The 17,555-nt window shown below is 52.0% G+C and overlaps 1 protein-coding gene across 1 annotated transcript in view; it reads left to right on the top strand.

Moving 5' to 3' along the window:
• Positions 1-17,555, top strand: part of LOC144735169 (uncharacterized) — a 189,509-nt gene that overhangs the window by 61,571 nt on the left and 110,383 nt on the right. The window contains exon 2 of the mRNA XM_078617614.1: positions 10,942-11,090. The gene's annotated coding sequence lies outside the window, so the exon portion shown is untranslated. The remainder of the gene's footprint in view (positions 1-10,941; positions 11,091-17,555) is intronic.

Here is a 17,555-nt window from a genome sequence, read left to right as displayed (position 1 = left end):
TTGAGAAATTTTTTTCTTAAATATATTAATAGTCAGAATCTTTATTCCAGAGAAATCCGAGGAGCTATGAAGCTCTTTATGACAGGGGCGGGTCAGAACGTTACAAGAACAAACAATACAAAAACATGATAGAAAAACAACGCCGCTCTGTCAGCAGCCGTCACACGCTGGCATTTCTGCAATGTAGAGGGACAGATACAGATTCGCAGACAGATGAGTGGACAGACAGATCGATGGATGGACAGACGAATAGGCCGACTGGCAAACAGTTGGATGCACAGACAGATCGATGGATGAACAGACGAACAGACAGACAGATAGGCGGACGGACAGACATATCGATGGATGGACGGACAAACAGGTGGAGGGACAAACAGGCGGATGGACAGACAGACCGATCGATCGATGGGCAGACGAACGGGCGGACGATTAGCCGGGCGGACGTAGGTTCATCCCATTCCCGAGTTAAACACTGCCAAGCGCCGCCTCCCAAACCCGACTGGCCCTCCCCACTCACGAACACCTCCCTCCCTTCATCCCCTCCACCCTCCTCCGCCCCACCATCTAATTCTGCGCTAGCCCAGGCCGCGCCTCCCCACCCCCCCGTCCCCGCATCTTCAAAAGAAGGCCGCTGCGGTTCGTTGGGAGACATCTTAAGTTTTGTTGAACAAAACCCCTCCCCGCCACCCCAAGACAAAGACACTCGCACACCACGGCAGCAACGGAGCCGCCCGCCCGCTCCGTTAGGGCTAACGACCCGAGCGAGAGCTCTGTGATCACGCGACACGCAACCTCGTGTTTTCACGAGCGCGCGCGCACATACGCGCGGCGTGTAAACATCGCCACCGGGGAGACAAAGGCACAGTCTGCACGTTGCGTGTTCTGTTGCTTGCGTTCTACCACGGTGACGACCACGACACTCGCTGTGTGTTGTGTGCAGCTTCGCGTCGAGCCTAAGCACCCCGTATCGAACCGTGGTTATGGGAGCGAGTGACACACGGGGGCGACTGACGACTTGACACGACGGCTCTGTATCGGCACTTGTGCGGAGCGTCGGTCCAGTGGCTTGGCTCACTTCGCTACGAACCCAGCTATGAGCCGAGCTCACGACCAAAGACAGTGACGATTATCCGAACTGTGCTTGGGACTCCCCTAGGTCGACTCTGCTTCGAATGAGTACCTGGTGTTTTGCGTAAACATCGCCACTAGGAGAGACAAAGCCGGCCGGGGCGTGGTTCTGGCCACCCACCGCCCTTCGTGTGTCGTCCCGGCCTTCATAGGTGCTACTCGCTTAACGGCACTTGTTAGGGCTACACGGAGGGGGGTCTTTGTCTTTGTGTTGCGTGCGTGAGATGAGCGGGGAGTGGGAAATGTGTAGCAGTTGGCGCGCTGCGCTTTCAAACCACCAGTCTTGAGCCCGGTTCCTGGCGAACATTGGTGGCGATTGTCTGGACCTGTCATAGACGCACCACCATCTCCACCCCACTATTTCCCTACTCCACAAAGACAAATCGATCCCCCGTATGTATGTTGAACTTCTTTCGCACCTACGTAGCCAACCGTGGTAATCGGAGGTATGTATGTTGAACTTCTTTCGCACCGTACCTAGCCAACCGTGCTAATTGGAGGTGTGGCGGGGTGGGAAGGACACCCAAACTGAACACAAAAGCAGTTCTAAAGAAATGAGTTTTTTCAATCTAGATGGACGCGTCACGACACGTACAAGCACGCCCGCCTGCTCGTTTGGGTCTCACAAGTTCTGAAGTCCATGGAAATTCGTTGCAACAGAGCGGCGAGCGTGCCACCCGCCTGCCCGTGCCGCTGGGTGGCTCCTCCACGCGCTACCCAGAGTGGCACGCCGCTGCCGTGTGTGCCAGTCAACCCGTACACGCGACCGCGTTTACTGGTATAATTTTCTAATTAGCTTAATTAAGTTGAGTTTGCAAGACAAGCTCGTATGGGAGATTAAGTTGTAGCGAACGTGGCTAGGTTGGCAAACCCATTTTTTCAATAATTGCGGTAATTATGTCATTCATTTGTCCAAATAAACTCGCTAGGAGCTCGTTCCGTTAACCTCTGCACCGCTTGCCGCTGCTCTGCACGAGGAATTGTCGATGCGGCCGTTCTCCCTCCTCCGCTGCCCCCCATTGCGTGGAGTTCCCTTTCGCCCAGCCGTCCGTGCTGTTGACTCCCCGCCCCTGCGGTTGTGCCACACGAGGAATTCACGTTGCGTTTGCCACCGAGTGGGAGGTCGCTATTTCTCCTCTGCCAGCCACGCAGCTTTGGATCTGCGCGCGCGGCGTCTTAACGGATGCAGGTCAGGTTTTTAGACCCCCGTATGAATCCGCGCTGTGTAGCGCCTATCGTATCGATCTTGAGGGGCCTTTGTCCACCGTATAATATTGCGTCGGTGCTCGACACGCAACAATTCCTGCCTGCCTCTCGCGGGCGCGTGCTCACTCGCTCGCCCTCTCTCTCTCTCGCAGCACGCACGCGCTCGCGGTCCTTTGTTAGGAGCTGACCTTGGATGTGGCCTCATAATGGGCGAGATAAACGCGGGCACATTTCGCCAGAGTTGTCTCGTTCAAAGAGTGGGTGGTGGTGGGGTGGGGCGGTGGGTGGGTGGTGGAGCGGAGACTTGGTGGGGTGTGGCGTGTCGTGGGTGGGTGTTGCGGATGCTGCTGCTGGTGGTGGTGGCGGTGGCGTGGGTGGCGGTAGAGATGGGCCATGCATGTCCTGCAGCTTGCTAATTATCATCACGTGCACTGGCAGAAATGTAGGGTCAAGGGTAACAAGCTGCGCATGTGTGTGTGTATTTCATATTTTTTTTAACCGATGCCTATCTAAGGTTGAAAGCATTCATGCATGAGCTCCGTCCGTCTGTCCATCTGTCCATCTTGTCCTTGATAACTCTCGTGACAATAATCCACACAACTTCATTGTGAAGTCGTGTTGCTGGTAGGGGCTTGCCCAACGCCGTGAGACGTAAATCAAGCACAAACAAGGAATGCTCGCGAATATCCAAATGCATTGTGACAGGCCCTCCCCCCACCCATCAGCTTGTGATCTACACATGATATAATTAAACACTACCAAGGACATACACGTGTTTTAAAGCGTTGTATAATCCATGCGCATGCGTGGTTTTTCTTGTTTTTTGGGGAATATAAAGCGAACCTGGGGGCTGTGTGTGTATGTATGTATGTACGTGCTTGCGTTTGTGTGTGTACCTTTGTTGGAGGGGAGCGGCGGTGCAGCGGGAATCAAACTTGGGTTCGTAGGGTAGTGCGCTAAACACCGCACCGCCGCTGCACACAAGCACCGATACAGAACCCCGTTGCATCATTCGGGTGCCTCTGTGTGTCTCGAAGCACACAAGTTGTCAGTCGATCCCAGTCACTCACGCCTACACCAACAGTTAGATACGGGCTCTAGGTTAGGGCGGCTGCGCTACGAAACCGGCTATGACCCGAGTTCGATTCCCGCTCAAGGCCAACACCTGTGACGATTATCTGAACAGTTCGTTGGCCTCCCTTAGGTCGACTCGACCGCCAATGAGTACCCGGCGCTGTGTGTAAACATCACCACTGGGGAGACAAAAGCGTGGTGTTGGCCACCCACCCCCTCGTGTGCCGTGCCGGCCTTCATAGGTGCTCGCTAACAGCACTTGCCCCAACACTCTGTTAAGGCTACACGGTGGGGGGGATCTTTGTTTTGGGTCTGTCCCGTGACCTCCTTGCCAGCGATCCTTCCACACTTCACGAGACGGCTTCAAAGTTCACCTAGCCCGGCACAGGCTCTGTGGTGACGTCACCGCCACTTAGTGGCGAATGGCGGTCTGGGTATTCGAGTTGTGTGGGCGGGTGCGGTGGTGTTAGTGGGAAGTGGTGCTGCGTGCTGTGCTTTGCAATTGAACCGAGTGACCTGCGTTCGATACCCAACAGCTAACATCAGTGGCGGGGGGGCCTGGGCCCCCTCCCCTAAGTCAACTCAGCCTTAAATGAGTACCTGGTGCGGTGGATAAACATCAGCATGAGAGAGACGAAGGCGTGGTGTTGTTAACCAACACCGCCTCATCGTGTGGCGTGCCAGCCTTAATAGGCGCTCGCAAACAGCGCATGTCCCTCCAGTCTGAAGGTTACACAAGGGGGATCTTTGTCCTTTGTTTTTGTATGTGAACGTGTGTCTGTACGTTAGCACGTGTCTGTGCGTAACCAACCCGTTTGATGAAAACCCTCGGCTCATCCGATAAAGAACCCCCCCCCCCCGCCTTATCCCATGCAGCGATACAAGACAAAGCCAAAGATCCCCCCGTTTAGTCTTAACAAACTCTTGGGGCAAGTGCTGTTTGCAAGCAGCACCTATGAAGGCCGGCACGGCACACCTTTGTCTTCCCAGCGGCGATGTTTACACACTGTACCGGGTACTCGTTTGAAGCCGAGTCGACCTAGGCGAGGCCCAGGACCGGTTGAGATAATCGTCACTGTTTTTTTTTTGTCGTAAGCGGGAATCGAACTCGGGTCGCCCGGTTCGTAGCGAATTGCGCTAACCCACTGCACCGCCGTTCCACACAAGCGCCGATACCGGACCGTTGGATCATTTAGGTGGCTCTGTGTGACTCGTAGCGCACAAGTTGTCAGTCGCTCCAAGTCACTCACTCCTATAACCATCCTTAGATACGAGCTTATAGTTCAACTCAAAGCTGCACAATACATAACTCAAAAGAATAAGTCGTGTCGCTGCAGAGAATGTAAGTAATAGAAAACGTAAAATGCAGACTTGCCTCCATTTTCATATACATTTTTTCAACTTAGAAAGTCGAATTAAAAAACATTTGTTTCAGTTCCTCCATCTATTGAATGTAGTCAATCTCCGCTCGTTGTCATAATAGCCGTGTCGTCAGTAAATCGTAGGGCACTTTTTGTTTCTGCTTCGCTCGAGGAAATCGTCTTTTAGTGAACGCGAATAATTTAGCACTTTGTTATTTTTACGCCGGCTCGGATTTTAATCGCGACCGACGAGCGACCGAAGTCTGTCCCCGCCCGTCGAGCAGCAGCAGCAGCAGCGGCCGCTCCAGATTTGTAATGGACGAACAAACTCCAAAAGTTTAAATTTTAACCCCGTTATCAACTGTCCGCCGTGTGACCCCTGCTAAGGGGGCAACACTCGCGTGCGCGTGTGTGTGCGTGTGCGTGCGTGTGTGCGTGCGCGTGTGTGCGTGCGCGTGCGCATTTGGTGCAGCGAAAATTGGTCCGCTCGCGAAAAAATACAAATTGCAAAGTCGCCTCCTTAAACAACAGTAACAACAGAAAGCACCCCCAGTGACAAACCAAACGGGGTACGGAATACTCGGCCTCCACTCCCGTGGATTATCCGACTGCTTGCGCCAACTGCGCGTTTCTGTCTAGGGAGGCGTTTCATTAATGAATTGAAGCCGAATGGTAGCCGTCACGGCAAAAGCACGGTTGGGTATATTTGGGTATTAATTCTAGATTTTAAGCTTTCGTGACTGCAAGGATTCATACTCTTAGGTTTTTTCGGTAAAGTCACGTAGGTAAAAAATAAAATTAAAATTAATGAAAGTAGAATAAAAAATCACGACGTTTCGGAGGCAACACAAGCTTCCGTCTTCAGGTGGAATCGTGCTGTGACGGTTCCAAGTAAGTTCTTTACTTGATACAGCAATCGTGCTGTGACGGTTCCACTTGAAGACGGAAGCTTGTGTTGCCTCCGAAACGTCGTGATTTTTATTTTATTTTTATTTAACTTTTATTAATTTTATTTTTTACCTACGTGACTTTACCGAAAAAACCTAAGAGTATATTCGGGTACATGTTTTTTGTTGTTGTGTGTTTTCATATCTTCCTCCCAAAGTTACGTCGAGCGAGTCCCTAATTGCAACACAATCGTGAAAGTTTCGTGTATATTGGCCCTCATATAGAGTGCCCTCCCGCGCCCCCCTCTCCCCACCTCGCTAAATGGACCAGCGTTAATGCTTAAACGCTTTCGACCTCGGTTGGAAAGCGTTAACAACCGGTAAACACAGAAAAAACGTTGCGTACGCGCAATGATTCATGTTTATTATTTGCGTAACGATTAACGACAAAATCGAGTGGGATTTACCCCCCCGCCGCACCCCCAGAACCCAGCTGTGTCTTTCTCGCATTATTGCAACTGCACCACCGGCGGAATGGCATGAGAGGAAGAATCCCTTCGGAAATCTGACAGAGTGGTGGGGGGGGGGGACCCCCCCATGTGTCGAAACAACTGGCAGGGCAGGAATTTCTAGCAGGGACATCTCCCACCAAGAATATCATTCAAGTAGCTTTAAACAAATATTTTTTTTACGCAATAGGGGGCGCACTTTTCCGCACTCTGATATGCGTTCGATGATGGTCGAATCAATAATTACATCGAACGGAAATGTTGGCACGTGTTATTTTTCGAATATCTTGACATTTTTTTCTCTCTCTCTAATTATTGTTGTTTTATTATTATATTCTTTATCTCTGCTTCCAAATTTTTTTCCGTTTGCTCTGTCGGCGTTGCGTCGTCACGGGATGGAGAATCCATATTCTTGTTTCTTTCGGTAAAGTCACGTAGAAGGGAAATAATACATAAATAAAAATAAAACGTAATGAGATAAAATTCTCACGACGTTTCGGCCGCAACGCAAGCAGCGTTGTGGCCAAGCAGCGTTGTGGCCGAAACGTCGTGAGAATTGTATTTTAGAATTTTTTATTTTTCTTATTTTATTATTTCCCTTCTACGTGACTTTACCGAAAGAACCAAGAAGATGAATCCATGCAGTCACGAAAGCTTTAAATCGAAATGGAGAATCCATTCGGAAATCTCGCAGAGCAAACTTTTCGCGTCGGACAACGGCCCAGTGCAGCGGACGTCCCACAGAGCGACCTCCTGAGATTTCTTCACGTGACCTCTGGGCCGCAGAGTAGAGGGCAGGCAGCACTTTCCCCCACCCGCTCTGCACATGAGATCGTCAAGACGACACGCTCCAACCCATATAGCCGAACCGAGTGCAAAACTCTAATTGTAACATGATGGGGTGCAAGTCATGGGTGACCCAGCTTAGACCATCATCTTGCTGCACCTGACGACCTGGTTTAACCGCTTCGGTTGGGCAGCCGAACCCTGGATCCAAACTCCGGATCCGAGCCCTGGATCTTAACCCCCGGATTCGAACCACGGTTTCGAACCCTGGATCCGATAACTGGATCCGAACTCCGGATCCAAATGCCGGAACCAAACCCCGGATCCTAACCCAGGATCTCGTCGGTTCGGCTCGGTGTCTCTGACCCCAGAGTGACGCTTTCACCTCGGTTTCACGTCACGCGTCCGAGATTCAATTATTGACACTCTGTGCAGAGCATTTGCAAAGCGCGCATGCAAACGGTGTGCAAATGTGACGGACGGTTTGAAAGGTGTAGACCAAATAAGATGGAATGTACGAGCGAGACATCGTGGACTAACCATCGACACCACCCCACGTCACCTCGCTTCCTGGTTCTTCGCTCGCCACACTCCGCTCTGGAATTCCCTCTCTCCACCTTCACTCGTCTCCCCACGTTCTTAGGATGATTATCCGTGATGGAGGGTTTTTTTGTTGTTGGGTTAAATCGCGCGAATATACATGCGTCGTTAAACCCGCCACCACCCGGCAGTATTAGTAAGGTTTGTCACGTTAACGAAACGTGCCAATTCGTTACTAGTACAGCACACCAGGTGGGTCTTGGAGTGTACACCCACGACATTTACGATGGTAGTGCGCCGTTTCGCCAGCTAATTACAACCAGCCTCATCAGGCTACAGCCAGAGCTGTCAATAACAATTACCTCGCTCACGTCACGGACACCACGAGCAGCACTCCGTCCCTTACAACTCTGGCATTGCCGTTTGTTGCCGGCCGCCTGTCGTTTTGGGCCAACTGCGCTCAGGAACCGTGTTAGTAAAAAAACTAAAACGTATCTCCATGACTCGTAGTGGATTATAACACGACAATAATAATGATCTTAATGACAATCACCGTGAACAACGCTTCGTCAGTCTGCTGCTGGATGACGGCCTCCCCCACGCCGTGTGGTTTGACCGTGCTTCACCACGTTGGTCGGCGTGCGGGTTCGGTGAAGGGGTTAATGTTCGGGGACCGGTTCGCCTATCGCTCGCCACTGATATTAGCCGTGGCCGGCAGTCGAACGGGGGGAGGGGAGGGGAGGGGGGCGGTCGCCGGATGTAGAACCTGGTTGGCTTAACCCGGCTGCGCCACCGCCTCCACCCTCTCGGACGGTAACGTACCTGAACTTCTCATTAATATTCATATTTCTCGTTACAATTAGGTTGCCCGCGACCGACTTGGTAAAAACACGCGATTTTAACACGACAGAGGCATTCCTCCCTATCGCTGTGCGGGCTGTTGGGGGCAAGCGCTGTTCGCGAGCGCCCCGGTTCAAAGACCAGCACGTCGCACGAGGGGGCGGCGTGGCCAACGCTGCACCCGGACGCTTTTGTCTCCCCGGCCGTCCACGTTTTCACAAATCGCGCCGAGTGCTCAAGTCGGCGGAGGGGAGCGTCGCGATCGGTTCAGATAATCGCCGCCGATGTCGGCCGTGTTGAGCGGGAATCGAACACGGGCCGTCGGGTGTTGCGCTGATCGCCGCGCCCCCCCCCCCGCTCCCATTTGCGCCTCCCCGGCACGCACGACATGTCGTGTGCTTGCCCCACATCTGCGTGTTGCGGCGTTTCCGAAGTGGCGGCGCGCGTTCGTTGTTTGCGTGGCAGTGCGTGCGTGCGTGTCGTCGCTGTTTGGCGAGAGCCGTTACTGGAGCGTGCATGGCTACGTGGCATCGGAGCGCGCACGCGCTTGCATGTCCGTCCAGTCACGTCGCTAACTAGGGGCGCCACGTTGGAGAGATGTTAACTAGCTCGCCTGGTATACAGGAGGGCGTGGGATGGTACCCGCACCTGACGTCTGCTGTTTTTTTGGAGTTTGCGTGTCTTTCTCTCCTCATCATGATCACGGTGGCTAGGAGATGTTAACTACCTCGCCTGGTATACAGGAGGGCGTGGATTCGATCCTGACCCCGACGCCTGATTTAAATTTGGAGTTTGCATGTCCTCTCTCCCCGTTGTCACGTGGATTTTTTCCAGGTCCTCCGTTTTTAACTCCACATTTAGAATAAACGTCACGCGTTCAGACCATTTTGCTGCTATAAATTTCCACGTGATGATGAGAACACCTCGTTGAGCTGCTATCATTTGTAATTGCAAAGGTTGCTTCTGAAAAAGAGTCGAAAAGCTCTGTAGTGGGCCTGACCCGGTAAAATAAAAATTAACAAAAATTAACAATCTCAAATTAGATTGTTGGTCGGTTATTCTGATCGCTATATATATAGCTCATTGGGCCTTACCTGGTAAAAGAAAAAATATAGTTTAACACTTACGCAGCCGTGTTGTGCCACGGACGGTGGTCGCGCCCGCAGCCAAAGGGGCGTTGCTGCGATTGCCGCTTTGGTGGCGGTGCAGAAGCGCAAGCGGCAAACGAAGACTCGACTCAATGCGTTCGGCAATCATTAGAAATAATCTGTAACATGGCCATCTTCTTGGTTCTTTCGGTAAAGTCACGTAGAAGGGAAATAATAAAATAATAAAAATGAAACATAATAAAATAATTCTCACGACGTTTCGGCCACAACGCAAGCAGCCATCCTCAGGTGAAGAGCAGGTAAATAATAAAATAATAAAAATACAACATAATAAAATAATTCTCACGACGTTTCGGCCACAACGCAAGCAGCCGTCCTCAGGTGAAGAGCAGGGCTGTCGGAAAGACAGCGTCTGAATTCAGAATTCAGGCAGCTACGCGTTGTGGCCTAAACGTCGTGACAATTATTTTATTATGTTTTATTTTTATTATTTTATTATTTCCCTTCTACGTGACTTTACCGAAAGAACCAGGAAGATGAATCCCTGCAGTCACGAAAGCTTTAAATCGAAATTTAACATGGCCATCGTTTAGGGCAACGCTCCTTCGTGTGCTCTGAAGGAGTGGGGGGTGGGGGGGGGGGTCATTTCCCTCCTGAAACGTCGCCGGTGATTATATATACGGCAAGGTTTCGGAGTACGTGGGCTCAGAATACGCGGACCTGCTCGTACGTGACCCCCCCCCCCTCCCGCCATCACGCGAACGTGGATTCGACGGCGTGGGACCGTATCGCCCACGCAAGAAACGAGTCCAAACAAATCTGTAGTGTTAATAATCTCGTGTTAATAATAATAATAATATCGTGTTCTATCTGACATGGATGCTACCCATGATTAGTGAATCGTTTACTTTACAGTACTGTACTTTCCTAAACATTTACGTACATATACATTAAAATATATACATTTTATATAAACTCTTACATTGCATATCAACACTCGTATAGTAATATATAGTCATGTAGTAGTATATAGTCATGTAGTAGTATATAGTAATGTAGAAGTGTATAGTAATGTATATAACTACCATATTCTTAGGTTTTTTCGGTAAAATCACGTAGGTAAAAAATTAAAATGAATAAAAGTAAAATAAAAATAAAAATCACGACGTTTCGGAGGCAACACAAGCAGTCACAGCACGATAGCTGTATCAAGTGCTGTGACTGTTCCACCTGAAGACGGAAGCTTGTGTTGCCTCCGAAACGTCGTGATTTTTATTTTACTTTTATTAATTTTAATTTTTACCTACGTGACTTTTCCGAAAAAACCTAAGAATATGAATCCTTGCAGTCACGAAAGCTTCAAATCTAGAATATATAACTACCGTATCGTGTCGAACTTTAAAAGTCTTGTTTAGCACGTTTTGTGTTCGTTTGTTGTTGTTGTCGTGGATGGACACGACTCTTGTCTCATCGTTACGAATGTGTTCTTTGTTCGGAACAGGAGAGCCTCTCCGAGTCTCAAGACTCCTTTTCCGGAGGGCCCTGCCACCTCGGGATGCTTGGCGTGGTTCCGTGAATGAGCGTTTGGCTTCATGAGGACGGGGAGGAGAGCGGAGGAGCCCGAGAAACCCCCACCAAGCTTGCGAGGAGGTAAGCCTTCGAGAATGCTTCCTCGCAGACTGATTGCATCCGCGGACGGACTCAGCCCAGCGGGGTGGTCCCATCGTTGGTCGCCACGGATGGCTAGGAGATGTTCACTACCTCGCCTGGTATACAGGAGGACGTCGGTTCGATCCCGACCCTGACGCCTGCTGCTGTATATTTGGGGTTTGCGTGTGTCTCTCTCTCTCATCATCATCACGGTGGCTAGGAGATGTTAACTACCTCGCCTGGTATACAGGAGGACGTCGGTTCGATCCCGACCCTGACGCCTGCTGCTGTATATTTGGGGTTTGCATGTCTCTCTCTCTCTCATCATCATCACGGTGGCTAGGAGATGTTAACTACCTCGCCTGGTATACAGGAGGATGTGGGTTCGATCCCGACCCTGACGCCTGCTGTATATTTGGAGTTTGCGGTGTCTCTCTCCCCGTGGTCACGTGGATTTTTCTTCTGGTCCCTGCAGTTTTTCCCTAGAATCAACATCACGCGTTTAGAGTGTTTGGCTGATATTAATTTCGTTTGATATGGTAAGCCACTTTTGTGGTTTTCGCCGGGCGCTCCGTCACGTCACGTTCAATTTGGCGCGTGTGTCACATCATCATCGTTGTCGCCATCGTCGCCATCGCCATCATCATCATCATCACCACCACCGTCATCAGCCATCAGCTGTAGTCAACCCACTGCTGGACGAAGGCCTCCCAAACTCGCCGTCCCCTTCCTTAACCTCCTTCCGTTCGTCTCTCAAAGCCTCTCCTCCACCCCCCTTCCTCTTCCTTCCCCTCTCTTCTCCACTCCGTCCAGTCCCTCCCCTACTGCCCTTCCGTGACCCCCCCCCCCCCCCGTGTACCTGTTCCTCGGCCCTTGCACACCCCGTCATCTCATTCTACCGGACATCAGTGCAATAGAGCTTCGTAGCTCATCGGATTCCTCCAGTGTGTCAATACATATTCCGATGCTGTCATTTGTGGCCGTGTCGCTTCTCATAAAGAGCCATATGGCTCAGTGGCCCTTAGCTGGTCAAATAAAAAAAAACATTTGTTTTAGTTTTTTGTGCCGCCATCTCCTAGCAACCTCACCGCCCTCGCCGCCTCGATCTGACAACATCCCCCGGCAAGCACCGGCGGGTCGCCCCAACCCATCCACGCGTGCTTACCAGGCTCGAGACGGCTTAGCTTGCGAGATCCGGCTAGACTAGATTGCGTTCGTCATTGGTGGGGGGGGGGGGCGGGGGTGGCAGGTTGGGTGATTTTGTCGTAGGCAACTGACCGATTCTTCGAGTTTTTGGGTTTTTTGTAAGTAATGGGACGCCCATTCGAAGGAAAACTAAGCGCAGGGCTGGTAACAAATAAGATTTATAACGCTCGGCAGAGGTGCGCAAAGGTCACCTTTGTCTCGGGGTCGCTTTTCGCCCGTGTTATTAATCTTCGATGCCGCCGCCGCCGCCGCCGCAGTTGTTGGGGTAATGGTTCGCGTGCTGCACACGCAACCCAGAGGTCGCCGGTGCGGTTCGATCTCTCGGCGGCGGCGGCACGGGCGGCACGGGTGGCCGTGGCAGTTGAATTTCGCCGCCGATGCAAGTTTCTCAAATCGCCCCCACACGCGCCCCCCTCGCCAGTTTCAAAATGGGCACGCCACGGTTAAGTTGATGGGCGGGGTCACGTGCGGTGGGGTCAAGTGCGGGCGCAGCTCCCCCCCCACGTTGTGTGTGGCCGGCGTGGAAGAGTAGGCCAAAATAGCCTTGTTAAGAGATGCTCTCTAAAGCTCTCCCCTCCCCCCCCATCTCGGAGTGGAGGAGATGCCTTCCACCCGCAGCCGCCTAAGCGAGCCATTGCAGGGCCCGCACGCTCACCTTGTTAGTATCGTGCATCGAGTGATCAGTTGACAGAATTGAAACATCGTAACAACAATCCCCGGAGCGACGGCGATGACGACGCCGATGACGATGACGACGACGACGTTGATATAGCTTGCGGCCGTGCGCAAGACCCACGAGCCAATGAGATGGTGCCGGGGCGTGGCCCTTCTAGTCCGCACTTCTTGGGTGCAGCTTGAGAAAGTGCGGCGGTGACGGAGTGGGAGGGGGGGGAGAGCTCGCGCGCTGGGAGCTCCCGCGCTGGGAGCTCCCGTTAATAGGTGGCCATTTCACGAAGGGGGCTCAGGAATGTGGGCGTGGGTATGCAACCCGCGACCCACCACCCCCACCCCTCCCGCGTCTTTAGTTCGGAATTAAGAAAAATTTCCCGAAAACCACCCAAAATATTCATAACGTCGATAATTAATGTCCGCGGAACATTTGTTTCACGCCACAAACGTCTGTGTGTGTGTGCTTGAAAAAATAACCGGTAAAAAAAAATTAGAAATTCCTTCTAAAAATGCCGTGCTGTGATGCAAAGCGTGAGAACATAAAGGAATATTCCGTCGATGGGGTCTCCTGGGAGGTGCGTTTAATAAACCCGATACGCGACTGCAGTAACTCAAGACTCTTATTTTTTTTCCCTTTTGGAAAATTCTCCAAAGTTAACTCGGGGCGTAATTTTATATGTTGAAGTTTACGGGACTTTGGTGTTTAACTCTTGTAACGCACACGCCATTGTGTAGTGAGTTGAATGCAAAGTTAATTGGTAATGTGTGTATGTGTGTGTGCGCGCGTGTGTGTGGGGGTGATAGTGTGGTAGGGTGTGCTGTGGAGGAGCGGTAGTGCAGCGGTTAGCGCACTACGCTACGAACCCGCCTATGGCCGAAGTTAGATTCCCGCTCACGGCCAACACCAATGGCTATGATCTCAACTAGTCCTGGCACTCCCCTAGGTTGATTCGGCCTCAAATGAGTACCTGGTGCGGCGTGTAAACATCACCAGCGGGGAGACAAAGGCGGCCGGGCGTCGTGCTGGCCACCGACCCCCTCGTGTGCAGCGTCACTCTTCATGCGTGTACAGTATGTAGGTGGAACTTCTTTCACACCATACGTAAGCCAATCTTGCTAATTGCTAATCGTGAGGTGCTCGCTGAACAGCACTTGCCCCAAAAGTCTGTTAAGGCTATACGGGGGGGGGGTGGGGGTGTTGGTCTTGTTTTGAGACCTTCAATATTTCTAAGCGTTGACTCTCTTCAGAAGACCATGACACACAACAGGGGTTGTTATCGGCTGCTGCTGGTGGGGGGTTGGGCGGCTACGCCGTTGTGGGGAGCAGAGGGCAGCCCGTCAACTTCTCGCGTCGTCCTGTGCTCCTACGCTGCCACGTCTACGCCGACCACCACCACCACCACAGACCCGCGTTGTGGGGTGGGTAAACAATTGGGAAGAGGTTGGTGCACCACCACGCTCCAAACCCACGGATAACATCGGTGGCGAGTGATATCTGAACCAGCTATGAGCACACCCCCTAACTCCCCCTCCCCCCCCCCCCATATATGATATAAGCACACTGCGGATATAAGCACAGCTGGCTGTGATCACATCCAGCATTTGCCGCGTGTGTCGCGTCGACCGCCATCGGGGCTGTGAACCCGGCGACCCGAGTTCGGCTCCCGGCCCCTCGCCCCTCCGCCCAACCCACAATTTGAAAGCGGTCGCAGCGCGCCGCTCATCCAGCAGTGGATTTGAGAATCTTTTTTGCGATGGACGTGTTATAGGCGCACGTTCATTGCAGCAGCAGCAGCAACAAAAAACTAAAATAAAAACCTCAACTAAAACCCATACGCGGCCACTCAACCTTTTGGCCGACGGATCGCGACGGTCGATATCCCGCTGCTGAAATAATTTACAGTCCCCTGCGCTCGGCGCTTTGTTTGCGCTCGCCACGACTTTTTCTTTTTTGTTGCGCACGTTCCAGTCTCCCGTTTTTCTTATTTCAGCTTTGCTCCCAGGTTGCCCGTGCCAAAGAGAGAAAGAACGCTTTCAGTCGGCTCTCCTACGTACGTACTTTGAACTTCGTTCGCACCGTACGTAGCCAACCGTGCTCATCGGAGGTGCGGGGGAAGGACAACAAACTATGGGTCTCTGTGTGAGTCTATGGGTCTCTGTGTGAGTCTATGGGTCTCCGTGTGAGTCTATGGGTCTCCGTGTGAGTCTATGGGTCTCTGTGTGAGTCTATGGGTCTCTGTGTGAGTCTATGGGTCTCTGTGTGAGTCTATGGGTCTCTGTGTGAGTCTATGGGTCTCTGTGTGAATCTATGGGTCTCTGTGTGAGTCTATGGGTCTCTGTGTTAGTCTATGGATCTCTGTGTGAGTCTGTGTCTCTGTGTGAGCCTATGGGTCTCTGTGTGAGTCTATGGGTCTCTGTGTGAGTCTATGGGTCTCTGTGTGAGTCTATGGGTCTCTGCGAGAGTATATGGGTCTCTGTGTGAGTCAATGGGTCTCCGTGTAATTCTATGGGTTTCTGTGTGAGTTCTGGGTCTCCGTGTGAGTCTGTGTCTCTGTGTAAGTCTATGGGTCTCTGTTTTAGTCTATGGGTCTCTGTGTGAGTCTATGGGTCTCCGTGTGAACCTATGGGTCTCTGTGTGAGTCTATGGGTCTCTGTGTGAGTCTATGTGTCTCTGTGTGAGTCTATGGGTCTCTGTGTGAATCTATGGGTCTCTGTGTGAGCCTATGGGTCTCTGTGTGAGTCTATGGGTCTCTGTGTGAGTCTATGGGTCTCTGTGTGAGTCTATGGGTCTCTGCGAGAGTATATGGGTCTCTGTGTGAGTCAATGGGTCTCCGTGTAATTCTATGGGTTTCTGTGTGAGTTCTGGGTCTCCGTGTGAGTCTGTGTCTCTGTGTAAGTCTATGGGTCTCTGTTTTAGTCTATGGGTCTCTGTGTGAGTCTATGGGTCTCCGTGTGAACCTATGGGTCTCTGTGTGAGTCTATGGGTCTCTGTGTGAGTCTATGGGTCTCTGTGTGAGTCTATGTATGTATGTTGAACTTATTTCGCACAGTACGTAGCCATCCATGCTCATCAGAGGTGGCGGCTGTCTCTGGCTTGAAACTAAAAACAAAACTATTAAAGTTTTTTGTGGCTTATGTCGTGTCAATGTAGACTGTGTCGTACACCCACCTCCACCCACGCGGTGGGCAAAAGGTGCCAATGACTGACTACTTCAGCACCGCCCGTTGTGTTGGAGAGCCAAACCCGCATCGTTTACGATTGAGTTGACGACGTCTTGCTGGCGACAACAACAACAACAACAGCAGCCGGCATCCTCGTGCAATGGACAGAAGTCTCAGGACCCTTTTTCAGGAGGGTCCTGCCAAGTTTACGCAGTGGGGGGGGGGGGGGCGTGATGTCGCTACGGGTGGTCACACTTGAGTAAATTTGCGGGTACATTTTGCGGCCTTTGGGATGTATATGGACCGGCGGCAGTTTTGTCGCGCTTGCTGTGCGCGATGCGTTCATGGGGGAGCGCCAGTGCACCGGTGAGCGCTACGCTGCGCTACGAACCACCCGGTGACCCGAGTTCGATTCCCGCTCGCGGCCGGCAAATACCGGCGACAGCCATAATCTCAACCGTTCCTGGGGGCCCCCCCCCCTCCCCCAGGTCGACTCGGCCTCAAACGAGTACCTGGTGCGAAGTGTAAAAACCAGTATATATACGGGGTTGGATCTCTTGGAATTTTTCATTTACTTGATGCAGCAAGCGTGCTGTGACGGTTCCACCTGAAGACGGAAGCTTGTGTTGCCTCCGAAACGTCGTGATTTTTATTTAATTTTACTTTTATTAATTTTAATTAAAACAAATGTTATCGACGTGACTTTACCGAAAAAACCCAAGAATATGAATCCTTGCAGTCACGAAAGCTTCAAATCTAGAATGTAAAAACATCGCCACTGGGGAGACCTAACGCGGCCGGGCGTGGTGCTATCCGCCCACCACCATCTCCCCATCCTCGTCACGTGCCAAGTGCCGGCCTTTGTAGGAGCTTGCCACTCGCTCGCATCGCTTGCCCCCAACAGTCTGATGAGGCTACACGGGGGGGAGGGGGGGGGTTCGTAGCGGCCACGTGGCCAATCGGTCACCTAGCCCCTTTTGCCCGTCGTCGTCGGGCAGGGGGGAAGGGGGGGTGCTGGGCATTCGTAAAACGGGAAATGCCTGACTCGCAACGTTTTCTTCTTTTTTTTGCGTCACCCTCTTTGTAACCACCCCAACGCGACAATGTAGAAAAAGGCCACTTATCTCTTGCGAAACGCGAGGATGGTTGGGGACCGATGCGCGCCCTCCCTCCCTCCTCCTCTTCGTCCTCGTCATCCTCCTCGTCAGCCGGGGCTATAAATCAAGACGAGCGATCGCGGTGTCACCTTTGACGACGAGCGCAAAGGAAAACATTCCGGCGCCCGCCCGCAACTCACCCCCCCCTCCGCCCTCCTCCGTCCTGAAATCCTAAACGCTTCCACACATTAGTGCTGTTAGAAACGTAGTCGTTTGTGCAATGTTGCCTGTGAGCGAGCGAGCGAGCCGAGAAATAAGTTGTGACGCCGAC

This window comes from Lampetra planeri, chromosome 54 (assembly GCF_965212315.1).
Source record: "Lampetra planeri chromosome 54, kcLamPlan1.2.h2, whole genome shotgun sequence".
Classification (NCBI taxonomy): domain Eukaryota; kingdom Metazoa; phylum Chordata; class Hyperoartia; order Petromyzontiformes; family Petromyzontidae; genus Lampetra; species Lampetra planeri.
This window is presented reverse-complemented; position numbering and strand designations above follow the sequence as displayed.